At 38.1% G+C, this 13,602-nt stretch overlaps 1 protein-coding gene across 24 annotated transcripts in view; it reads left to right on the plus strand.

Moving 5' to 3' along the window:
- LRRC4C (leucine rich repeat containing 4C) overlaps nucleotides 1-13,602 on the plus strand; it is a 1,180,850-nt gene that overhangs the window by 128,155 nt on the left and 1,039,093 nt on the right. The window contains exon 1 of one of the 24 annotated variants that reach the window (XM_078058154.1): nucleotides 7,183-7,202. The exons of the other annotated variants lie outside the window; for them this stretch is intronic. The gene's annotated coding sequence lies outside the window, so the exon portion shown is untranslated. Of the gene's footprint in view, nucleotides 1-7,182; nucleotides 7,203-13,602 lie in introns of those variants that run through there. 24 annotated transcript variants of the gene reach the window in all.

Raw genomic sequence — 13,602 nt, forward strand, 5'->3', positions numbered from 1 at the left:
TTTTTTTTTGTGCTATTCAGAGACCCTTCATCATCCAATGACTGTCCGCTCTCATGGTTAAAGAATTTCTGTTAGCCACAGTATATGATACACATTTCTGCATTCAGTTATAGACAAAGAAAACACCACTAGCAACATTTCAAGAAAGGCTTGACTTTTCTTCATCACTTATACACTCCTGAGCTGATTACTGTTGCCAGAAACATTCTCCTGGAGCTGAAAATGGTGTCTATTGTCCCTGAAAATCCTTGACTCTGAAATATAAAGAGGATCCACCATGAAATCCCAGGATATTATTCAAGGGAAAAGAAAGGAATTTTTTCTGGGTAGACATTAAAAAAATTATAGTTCATAGTAACTATATTAAAGTGAATACTGTATCTTGGCATCGTTTACAGTGATGGCCCAACACCATACAATACCTCTTTATTGAGCTCTTACTGTATGTACAGACACAGTGTGTAAATGTGAATAGAGAAATTTTCTCTAAAACTCACAATTACTCTCTAAGGTAGGTTTGCTTTTCCATGTTGGTAATCTCTGTCTAATTAACAAATTAACTCAAAACTTAGTGATTTAAACCAATAATAAACAACCATTATCTCTCATAGTTTCTGTGTGTAAGGAATCAAGGGAAGCTTATATGAGTAGTTCTGGCTAGGGGTTCGTCATGAAGTTACAGTCAAGAAGTTGGCTAGGGTTGCATTCATCTGAAATCTTGATTAGGGTTGGAGGATCTACTTCTAAGGTGGTTTACCCACACGGCTGGTGAGTTGGTGTTGGGGGTTGGCAGTATACGTCAGTTCCTCTTCACGAGAGTTATCTCTTAGGGCTACTTAGGTGTCCTCCTGACATGGAAGCTGGCTTCCCTCAAAGCAAGCAATTCAAGAAGCAAAATGGAGGTGGCAGTGTCTTATGACCTAACCTCTGAAATCACCCACAGCCACGTTTGCCATATTCTACTGATTACACTGGTCAATCCTATTTAATATGGGAGAGATCCATCTCCTCAAGGTCATGAGGATCCTTGGTGGTCATTGTAGAGACTGGTAACCAAATGTAAATATTGCTCTTTCTATATTAGAGATTAAAAAAATAAACAGGCTCAGATGGTTTGAGATCATAGGTAATCTCAGGGCACTATGCTTTCAAACATTGAACTAATGGAGCTGGGCTAATTACTCAGAAGATTATCCTTCTCCTATTAGAAATTCTCATTTCACCTTTCACAAAACTATAAGATATGTGGAGCAACTATAATTGGTCTATTTTGTAGATGATGAAATCTTATCAGTGAGACATCAATTACTTGCTCAAGATCACTCACACTTCGGCAAACTGTTGACATAGATGACCATCAGCACACTTAATACTTTAAAAATGTTTTTGAGATGAGTTTTCTAGGAAAGTTTAAATTCATCTAGTTTTATACTGCACTGGGGTTTTCTCTTTTTATCATATTTTTATTCAAATAGCTCAAAAGCATCTTTCAAGCTTAATTGTAGTCTTGAGTCTCTTTACAACAGTACCAAAGAGCACTGTATTATACACTTAATCATATGTGAATCTGACATCATAACTTTAACCTAGAGGTGTGATTATAAACTTTAGATAGTATGTATACCTGTAACTATATATTATCTAATTCTATAACTTTCTCAACTAGTACTGTGCCTAGAACATATTCGGTGTTCAATAAATGTTATTATAACCATTATTTTACTCTATAGGCTAAATTTAGTGGTATAATATATACAATAAAACTGAAGTTTAGGCATTTAAGGGGTGTTTAGAAATCTGGTTCTAGACTCGATAGGGTAAATTCAGCATTTAACCTATATCTTTCTTTTCTCTTTATTGTATGTTTTATTTTTTAAAAGATATTTATTAGAGAGAGAGAAAGAACAAGGAGGCAGAGTAGCTGGCAGAAGGAGAGGGAGAAGCAGGCACCCCATTAAACAAGGAGCCCAACGTGGGGCTCGATCCCAGGACCCTGGAATCATGACCTGAGCTGAAGGCAGTCACTTAACCGACTGAGCCACCCAGGTGCCCCTATTGTATGTTTTAAACATTATTCCACCATTCACTGCTCCCCATCCCCAACCAATTCCCAAGGACCTTGGGCTTCAAAGAAAAAAATAATATCTATCAAGGCATTAGTGTGTCTATAGGTCAACCTCCCTAAACATATTCACATGGTTGAAAGATAATAAAGGAGAGAATTATTTATATGAAGAAATGAATGGATAATATGACAATTTCTGGCTAATGATAGCATTGCAAGAAAAGAAATCACAGCAGCTATTTAGAAACAGGAGAATCTTCCTCATATTTTCAGACCACTGAACAACTAATCACATTTTTAGGCATATGGTAAGGACTGTTTGGATTACAGAATGAATCACAGATATACTATTTTCTAAATCAGATGATTTGCATTCTCTAACCATATTAGAGTATTAAGTCTATCTATTAGTAGTAATATTAATGGGACCGAGTAAACCCTCCTTAACAATGCTTTAAACATACTTGAGTATGTCCTAAGCATTATCACAGAGAATTGCTCTAAAGAGAATTTCTACAGAAATTCTGAATTTAATCAATTCTAGAATTGGCCTACTGCCAATTGGATGAAATGAAGGACGAGACATCTGTGTATCTGTGATTCCTGAAACATAGTTATCCAGAACCCTCATGTTTATCCAGAGCTTGCTTCACTGCTAAAGCTCTAAAGTTCAGAAAGCGAAGTAAAACTAATTACTGCCTTTATCTTAGTATATTGGTTCAGGACAATTGCAAAATGGCCCCAAGATGAGCCTGGCATGTGGAAGGCCAGACAACTTGAAATGTTTGACATGGACTGTGATCAGTGGAATTATTCCACATATTTTCTTAAAAAAAAAAAAAAAAAAAGACAAACCCAAATCTAGTCTAGAGATTTCTTTGAGGATTTCTTTGAGAAATATAAGTGTAGGGCTGAAGCCTGCTATATCCAAGGAAACCAAGTGTTTTCTGTCCTTGCTACCTGAAAACATGCTTCCCATCCCATATTTAGGAAAACGGGGGCCCAGGGTGACTCTGGAGGTCATGAAACTGTGTCCCATTCTACTGCATGTTTCCATTAGTGTATGCTTCTATCATTTCCTTTGGACTCTGAGAAACATAAACTGTAGTACAATAAAGAAAACCCATCTAGATGTAGTAATAAGGTTGCATTATGCTGGGCCCAGGTCTCATTAATTCATATGTATTTAACTCAGAAAATCCTCACAGACCTAGGGACACAAGGATGTTAAGCAAATTTCTCAAGGTTACTGTTGCAGACTAAACATATATGTCCCTCACAAATTCAAGTGTTGAAACCTAATTCTCAGTGTGATGGTATTTAGAGGTAGGGCCTTAGGAAGGTGATTTGGTCATGAGGGTGGAGCCCTCATGAATGGGATTAGTGTCCTTATAAAAGAGACCCCAGAGAGGTCCTTTCTCCTTTCACCATGTGAGGGCACACTGAGAAGATTGTCCTCTATGAACTAGGAAATGGGCTCTCACCAGACAATGAATCTATTGGCTCATTGGTCTTGGCCTTACCAGAATCCAGAACTGTAAGAAATTAGTTTCTGTTGTTTATAAGCTATCTAATTTATGTGTTTTATGCTGGTCTCAGCCTATCATTAACAAATATTGTGTTTGGACCAGCCCATGGGGTTCTTATATGATTACAAGATGCCCTCAGTGAATAACCATCAGGGAACTTTGACAAAATAAATGTATTATTTACAGAACCTAGAAATTACACAACATACCTAGGGCTACACAGCAATGTCATGAATAGAGAGAGAGCACATGGGCCTGGGATTCTGCTTTTATGGGGACTGTGGATGGGGGCTCAGGGTGTCTCGGGCTCACTCTTTATTGGTGAATTTAATATTCCCCCACAGGAAGGGAATTTAAAGAGAAAAAACAAGTGGACCAAATGGTCAGTTATCAAAATCAAACAAGAGCTTCCGTATGGGGAGGTATCCTGTCTCTGTATTTAGTTGTGTGGTTGGCCATGTATTTATTCAAGATAGCCATTTTAGTTTGAAGTGTACGCCTCGTCAGTCAACGTGAAGTCAGGCACTTACATTACAAAACACATACACACACACACAAAGCTGCTAAGGCTTCTACTACACTCTGGTATTCTGTTATAGCAGCTCTAATGGACTAAGACGATCACACACTGAGTAAGTAGCAAATTGGGATTTGAAGGCAGGTTGCTCCATAATCTGAATTCCCAAACATTACTGTCGACTGGTGTATATGCTATGGTACTGCCCACTGTATGCATATGAAACTATTCTCCTGGCAGAGCCCATGCAATTGGTTTAACCCTTTTCACATTTAGACTGTGTCATGGAAAGGTTTTTTTGAGTCTCAGGAGATATGAAAGCTGTGAATGATGGAGTTTTGAAGGGCTTAGAGATACATTGGACCACTTAAGAAATTACAGGATCTAAAAACTTAAGCAGAGGGTATGGGGAATATAGAAAACCCAGGAAGAAAAATCATCAGATTTTGGGTAGTTTGTGGGTGTTTTTTGTTTTTTGTTTTTTGGCATAAACTCAGTCAAAAACCAGGAAACAGGTCTTCTATATTGATAGCGTGGCATGGTATCAACTAGCCTTAACATTAGCTGGCATTAAAACTTCAGTTAACCTATAAAGTGTGTCAGTCTAATTTGTTCCTGCCTCAGTAGAGAGCTGCCTTCTAATTCTAGTATCTGCTTGAGATAGTAAAAATGACGTGGGATAATATCCATAGACTTATGCTATAATTAAGAAATGGAAACCCATACTTCCATTGACTGTCACAAAACAGGAAATGTAGGAGATGGGCAGCATGTCAGATATGCAGCATATGGTGGAGAGAATTAGAGGCTGAAAAGCCTGTGTGAGATAACTCTTACAGTCTTATATGCTCTACGTTTGCTAATACAATTTAACATCATTTAGTAAATGATTTATTGTAGTTAGTAAAATAATGAATAAGAATTGGATCACTGCCTCTACAAAGAATTTCTCTGAGTTTAGACAGGCCATTTAACTCTTAAATGCCAAAATATATTCCTTGGTTAAGTCACCACAAAACTGCTGACTTTACGCATGAGTTATTAATAATGCTTAGAAAGAACATGGAACATGTGTTTTATGCCATAATTGAAAAATACAGTAAAGAAGGTAGATGTACCTTTATAAAAAGTTAATATGACCTAACTAAAACACATTAACTACCAAGCAATCATAAAACTATTTTGACTTTTCCCCTCTTTTTTTTTTTTTTTTTTTTTTTTAAAGATTTTATTTATTTATTTGAGAGAGAGAGCACATGAGAGGGGGGAGGGTCAGAGGGAGAAGCAGACTCCCTGCCGAGCAGGGAGCCCGATGCAGGACTCGATCCCGGGACTCCAGGATCATGACCTGAGCCGAAGGCAGTCGCTTAACCAACTGAGCCACCCAGGCGCCCCTTTTCCCCTCTTTTTAATCTGTTCTCATTTGTTTCCATAAAATGATGGAGAAGCCTGAGTACACTTTCTTCTTTTGGTTTCTGTAAGAAGTGTGACACATCAAACACAGAATGTGTAAGATATGCAAAATGAGTATGCAACTGTAGGCCCCATCAGCACTGAGAACTGATTCCTTAATTGATCATGCTTTCATGAGCCTTCAGAATCCCCGTCCAAACTGAATATAGAAAATGGGAATCCAAGGCATGGCATAGCTTTGCTGCCTGATACCATAAGCAGATCCGTAAGATGAACTAAAGAGAGCTGCTAGTTCCAGCATTATTTGAAACATGAGGTCCTCAAGTAAACTCCAGGACTGAGTTCTTTTTGCCTTCTCACTGAAAAGACTGGCTGGAATCAAATGCCTAGTCACTTGACTACTGTTAGGAGCAATATTCCTGGAGACTGTTGGTTACAGTGTTCCATTGTCTCTTAAATTTATCTACACCCTATAGCCAAAGGAAAAAAAAAATATATTAGAACCCATATACTAAAAGGTTTTACAAGGCAGGTGCAAAATTGCTTAGATAGTATACAGAGTTATATTTCAAATTTTATCTGTATCTTAAAACAGAAAATATTTTAGATCCATGTCAATATATAAAGGCATAAATACAGTGTTGGTTATTTTTTTGATAGTAGGTTTTTCTCAATTCTTACTCCTTTTTTTAGACTGATTTCTGCGAATGCTTTAGTAAAAAATTCTAACTAATTTAATTTTCACATTAACTCTGGGGAGTGTATGCTATAATGTGCTTGGTTGATGGTTGTGTAAACTGAGCCAAAGAGCTTGTTTAGAATTTAAATTGATCCAGATCCTTTAATAAATAAATGGTGGAGGTGGAATTTTGAACTCAGGAAGTTTAGCTCCTAAGTCCAGCCTCTAGCCTTATTTGCACAACTTCTGTGCAGGAAGAGAAAAGCTGAGAGTCTGAGATATATTTATTCAGTGTACCTTATGTGTCACAGTGTGCCAGATACAAGTGATGTAATAGTCATAATTCTCAAAGCGCTTACTCTCTGGTTGTGGTCTCTTTAACATGTGATATGCTCTGAAAACAATTAAGATGAGACATGTAATCTGGCCAGTGCCAAATAGAGCCAAATGATCTCCCTTATCCTAGACACCGTGCCTCTACTAATGCAGCCTAAACTCGCTTTAGATTTTTTGCTGATATTAGTGTCTCAGATTAAGATTGTGGTCATTTAAAATCCTGAAGTCTCCCCATTATGAGGAAATGAGAGAGGAGGCTCATTGAGAGGGAGGGACGCAAGAAGCTATGGAGACAAAATAGTAAGATTTTGAAGGATAGGCAAGAAATGAACAAACCAAACGCAGCTGATGATTAAGAGGAGCAATCTGAGGTGGCAAGAAGGATATGGTATGATAGTCAAAAAGAGACAAAAACTGAGCTTGCTAGGCCTGTATTTTCCTAGGTGCTTTCACTCCTGAGCTCAGAGTGAAACTAGGGTTTTGAATTATGTATGATTTTTTTTTAAATAACTGCTATGGAAAATTATAATGGGGAGTTAACATACTGGTCTTTACTTATAATTTCTGTATGTTTCAGTGAATTTGCTACAGAAACCCTATTACCTTGTACCACACCTCAATTCCGCTTTGACAGTAGTGTGGGGGAGAGGACGCCATATGCATGTGAGTTTTAATGAATCTCATGGTTGATGATGGATGTCAAGTGGGCATATTCCATGTGTCAGCCATGTTTCTCGGATTCTTACCACAGTTAAGTATTTCTGGAAGTACCCAAGGAGTGTCCCCTGTGTGCTCACAAAGGAAGTGAGTCAGAGACCATAGAGCATCTTTGCCGTCCCCTCTTCTAGCCTTCTTTGTGACTAGCCATTGCTGCTTGCTTTGGTCAATGAGCCCTTTTCCTCAGTGGACGTTGATTTCCATTACAGTCCACTGGACTGTGTAGCCCAGGTGGCTTCAGGGAACAGCACCCCCAATGGTGCCCTTGTCACTAGAGGCTGCCTGACTCTCCCACTGCATTTTTTTTTTTTTTTTTTAAAGATTTTATTTATTTATTTGAGAGAGAGAATGAGAGACAGAGAGCATGAGAGGGAAGAGGGTCAGAGGGAGAAGCAGACCCCCCGCCGAGCAGGGAGCCCGACGTGGGACTCGATCTCGGGACTCCAGGATCATGACCTGAGCCGAAGGCAGTCGCTTAACCAACTGAGCCACCCAGGCGCCCCTCTCCCACTGCATTTTAATCACAGCTACCTCCAAGAGGCTACCTTGTCCACCAGATACAACTGATACCCATCAGCGTAGGTGAATCTTGCAGCAGTTGGGGTCCAGGAGCCCAGGTTTGTGTTGGATAGTTAGAGATCTTGTATCTCTAAGACATCTATGGGTTTCCTGCACTGTTTGCATTTGCCCCAGTATCTTCCACGAAGCAGATTTTTCTCAGGTTTTTGCTTTAACAGTCCTTTGCTCTTCAGAAAACTGAAGTCTGAGTACAAAGGGGTCTTGATGAGGAGATAAATCCAAGTGACCATCATATACTCAGAATCTCTCTTTTGCTCCTGTAGCTTATAGTACCCTGTTCTTCTTTTAGAACCTACTGGCTTTAGTTTTGTGTTTCAAGGATATTCCCCCATCTTTCATGCTAATAGACTTCCTAGGGGCACACCTCACCAGTTAGACCTGTCATAACTACCTCAGTAGGCTCTGTGCAAGCTCAGCCCCGAACTCCTTTTACATGATGTCATAGTTTACTGGTTTGCTCTGTGCTGCTTAGAAAAAGATATGCAATAAATGAAAGGTTGGTCTCTTGTTATTCTGCTAGTGCATAATATTGTTGCAACTAATCTATCCCCATGTACTTATAAGCCCCCAAAGTATATCTGCTTTTCTCCATAGAGGAAAAAGTTCTCCCCCAGAGTTTTGACCTGGGAAGTTACTCCTGTCATTTGACACTTACTTGAAAGAGGGACAAAGTGTCAACAGGCACTTGGTCTATATCAATACCATTTACTCAAGGTCAATGCTGTGGGAAGTTCTTTATTGCCTACTTATCTCCTGGGAATGATAGCTGAACACTCATGTTGGTCTCCTACAGGTTGTAAGGATCACACAATTCTTCTAGAAAGGCCTGTATGTGGGCAGTAGGACACAGGGCTCTGTCTGTTTTGGTATGTCCATTAGCACTGTGAGGACTGTTGGGTTACAAAAAACTTGTTTGCAGTACTCTCCCAAGAAAGAAATATTCATACTTTCATTTAGTCTTTTCAATTCCCATGAGAAAGGTACAGTAGCTGAACTCCTGAATTAGAATTGTGTTTGAAATAATGGGAAGAAGAGGGACGGAAAAAAGACATTTCTCTTCTAAAGAATTTCAAATTGTGCCTCCTATTGTTGCTGATTTTTAAGATGCACATGGGAAAAGACGGAGGGTTTGTGGAAGGGTGGCTACTCTCCCAGACGTGGAGGCCATGCACAAAGTCAGTTGGTAATGAGATTCTCCACAGCAGCAAACTGCACTGTCCATTCATATTTCTTTTCCACCTGTCCCCACAATGGTGTCTGTTTGCTCAGCCCGCATGCAACAAGGCTGTGTTTGTAAGTAAGGGCCCATTCATTGGCTGTCTATTTAGAAGTCTTGACAGAAAATCCCATGAAAAACTCCTCAATTCAAATTCCTCTTTAATGACTTGCTCCATTCACCAGAGATAGCTGGGGGAGGGTGTTTGGGGCTTGACTTCTTCCACTATGGGAGACAAGAAAGCATTTTTTATAAAGCTCCTGACGTGCTAAGGGTATTAAACAATAAGTCATGATAAATGATTGAATCTGAGGGAGAAATCTCTCTCTCTCTTTTTGATAAAACCTTTATCTGGTTCACAAAATATGTAATCTCTAACTATTAATGGTGTTTTCAATTTGAAAATTTTAGTTGCTCTGTATGCCTTCCTTGTGGCACCCCCTCCCAATCCAGTGGATGTTGGTTGCTTGATTGGTACTCTCTGGATGTGTTTCAATATCATATTGGGAGAATTACATTTGTAGTTACTATGGTTAACAAAATAAAAGAACAGTTGTAATTATCCCACATTTTTGGCTTAGGTTGTTATTTAGTTAGTTGAGGTATATGGAGCATGAGAAAATATCTCTTTGTGTATTTGATTCTCTCTCTGTATTTCTTCTTAGTTTGTGGAAGAAATCCATTTGGTACTAGGAAATGAACTCAAACATTCCCTAATAAGATGACATATGAGGACATCACAGTAGAAAAAAACATGAGGGTTTCCCAGCCTCGCTCGTGTTCCCTTTCTTGAGTAACTTTGTTTAGACTCTCACTCACTCATTGTTAAAGGATTTTCTCCTAGACATCCTTAACAGTGTGTGCGTTCTATTTCTTATCACTCATCACAGTCAGGAATAACATTTAATTCTTGAATTTTCCCCCTTTACAATGCATCATCCATGAGTTTAGGGACTGTTTCTGACACATTCACTTCTGAATACTCTCTACTCAAAACAGCACATGGCATGTAGTATATGCCCAGTTAGTATTTCTTGAGTGAAGAAATGAGAAATGACTGATTCATAGTCTGCCATTCTTTATTTTTCTAAAGAGCCCTTACAAGAATTTTCCCAAGTAGAGAACAAATTGAAGAACACTAAGTGAATTCTTGATTTGCCATTAAACGTTTTGTTTCTTATCTTTGTTTTTTAACATTAAATCTGTATTGGAGATTGCTATATAATAAAGGTAAAAATATTAGTAGCTTTCTGTCCTCAATGAACTTAGGTACTACAGTGATGACAGAAAAAAGCAAAAAACAAAAAACTAAACTGTTCAGTGTTGTAAAAGAGAGAAACTCAGTGTGCTGGGATTTCAGACAAGAGAAAGTTTACTTTTTGCTATGGGAATTAGGAAGTCTTCATGAGGAAGCTTCCAGGGTGAAGCAAATGTGGTTTGTGCCTCAAGCACAAAATTTAAGATGGTGTCCACAGTCTCAGTAATCAAGATTAATCCTATTTTAATGCAGTATGTTACAAAATCAGTATTAGTACCAAAAAGTGTCATGATGAATAAAATATTATAATTTAAATGAAGTACTGTTTTTCCTTTTGCCTTAGGCTCCATTACAACATAGTATGGTCAACGTTTTGTAAACAGAGGCTCAGGAGAGTTGACCATCAGCAGGGAAAAGGGAAAGAGAAGATGTTTTGGGCAGCCAGGAGTGACTGATTTGACCAAACAGAGCAACACATAGTGGGTGTTAATAAGATTCTAGGTCATAAGCCAAAGATTTAGGTCACAAGTGTAGTATATGACTACATTTGAACAACCTAGAATCCCTGGCTCAAAAATTGGCATTATTATGTAAACAATGGGGAGCTGTTGAAGATTTCTGAGTGGAGAAAGTGGTATTATATTAAGAGTAATAATAACAAATACACTTTTCAAAGTCCTTTAGGGAGTTACATCTGACAACAGGATGAAGATTTCTTCCATTGTTTTTGTGTCTTTGTTTAAAAGGCAATATATTAGAAAGTTGCATCATTTTGTGCCCTTTGATGAGCATCAGATTCTAAAACAGAGTTTACTATTTGATCTGAATATTTTCTGACTTTGCTTAATCCACTCTACCATACAATAGAAATGCCGGTGAAAACCATCTCCTCACGGAAAGATCATTACCTAATTAGACCATGCTCAAACAGCTTTGTTGGAAGGTTCTGTCTCTTGCTTTTGCTCTTCTAAGACTGAGCAGCTTTTCTTCCCTCATTTCTGAGTGACATATTTTCCAGAACATATTAATGGTTTCAATCAGATCACAGTCTCTTCTTCCTCTCTTCCTAACATTTGTCTGCTTTTGGTGACATCCTATTTCTGTTATCTATTATGTGTTTGTTTCAAAGTTTAACTGAGAAAGCCGACATTTTTTCCTGATCTCCAGTATTTAGTATTTCCAGTATTTGACACCATTGTTAAACCCTATTTAAATAGATTTTGGTTGAATTTAATGGTGTTTTCCTAAATGTGATTGTGAATTATACACAACACTATAGGATGGGACCCAGGCTAAGCTGGTAGGAGTAAAAGGGCATGATGTCTGCAACTTAATCTAAAATAGTTTGATCAAAAGAAATAGATACAAATAACTAAAACTAATGTTATGAAGTAAAAAGCATTAGAAGTGAACAGTGTGGAGTGGAAAATTGGGAAAGCTAAAGTGGCAAATGCCAACAATTGGTGAATTTAGAGGAAGGGTATAGAGCAGTATACCCTTGTCTTGTCTTCCAAATTACCTGTAAAAAAACTAAAGACTGAGAACTAGACTATCTAAAGAGATTTATGGTAAAATATTTTGGCATTTCTGGTAAATATTCAGTTGAATAAAGAAATTGGCAAGAGGAGGGAATTACAGAAAAATGGTTTAACACCCTTCTCTAATCTATTGTTCTAGGACCATGCTTTTTCTTGGAGTTTCTTTACACCACTGAGTCCTGAGTCCTTGTGCTTACATAAACCACCCCTGGAACATAATACTTAATACCCTTTCCAGTTTCTCTAAACTATAGGTAGCATTTTTAAGAAGAAAAATTTGCAAAGCAACTTGAGTGCAAAATTCATTTGTTTATTTTTTATGATTATTTTTCTCTCCACGTTTTAGGATTTTCCCACCCACGTCTATTTGACAGCAAGGCTTTTAGTGACTCACCAATATCAAGTCCTTTTTATTTTTTTTTAAAGATTTATTTATTTGAGAGAGAGAGCACAAGTGGGAGGAACAGGGAGAGGGAGAGAGAATCCCAAGCAGACTGCGCTAAGCTCAGAGCCTGATGCCAGGCTCGATCTCAGGACCCTGAGCCAAAACCAAGAGTCAGATGCTTAACTGACTGCCCCAACCAGTATCAAGTCTTAACAAAGCATTCAATTTGGTTTTCATACGAACGGAATTCTTTTATCTTTCACTTACATTTCATCAGTTTATATAATTAAAATATTATAATTAATATTTAATTACAGTTAAATGTAATTACAATAGCAAGTACATAAGTTTAGGAAATAGTACAATAGGCACTTGGCAAGCTCACATCTCAGTTCATGGGAGCAGAGGGGCCGTGCCTGCTCAAGCACATCAGCAAGCATATAGTGTGCTGTCGGCGTGGGTCGTACATTGTAGAGAGAATTGAGAATACCAGCTAATCCAGCAGTTTCATTAAGTGGAGAACACTCAAGAAGGTTTCTATTACATTCCAATTTTGTGTAAATTATTGAAAAATTTTTTAAATCAAAAAGTTTTAAGTTAAACTATGGCTTTTTCAAATACTTTTTCCTCCCTCGTCGCTCTCTGCCTCTCTTCTGCTCCCCACCCCGCCAAAAATTTATAGAATGAGATTGGGAAATTGAATTTTGCTTTGAGATGTACCGGTGATATCTTTATATGAATATTGAAAGGAGAAAAAAATACTGATGTACTTGAGCTTTCTAGGGCAAGAGTGCCAGCAAAATTTGCTAATTAGGTACATGATACCTGACCTCTTGTACCAGTTGAAACTGTTGAGAAATTCTGGCCAGATACGAGTAACCGGTGATACTGAGGAGGACTATGGGTTGGGGCAAGGGATAGAGGGATTCCTTGCCCCCAAGACACTCTCTTCCTTGGAGATATGTAGACTCAGAAGAGGGAAGGCAAGAGAATTGGAGAGAACTCAAGAACTATTCATCAAGATTGATGTACCATTTCAACATCACTGAACAGGGGATATCAGTACTAGATTCCAGTGACCAATGATAAAATCTGTGATTCAGGGACTGTGAGAAAAGTTTTGGTTCCTTGATTTTGAGAGGGACATACTATTCATAAAGGGGGAAAAAAATGACACCAGTTCTCTAAGGATGTGAGTGAAAATGGAATGATCCCATGGAAAGAAGTCAAATAAGTTAATATAAGCATAAACTAAAATCCCAATGTGTGAAGAGTTGGGCAAGTTGAATCATTGAGTTTTATATTGGGTGCTTCAAATGAAGTTCTCCAATAAATAAAAGTATCCTTCAAAATTTTAATATGTGATTAAT

This window comes from Halichoerus grypus, chromosome 11, assembly GCF_964656455.1.
Source record: "Halichoerus grypus chromosome 11, mHalGry1.hap1.1, whole genome shotgun sequence".
Classification (NCBI taxonomy): domain Eukaryota; kingdom Metazoa; phylum Chordata; class Mammalia; order Carnivora; family Phocidae; genus Halichoerus; species Halichoerus grypus.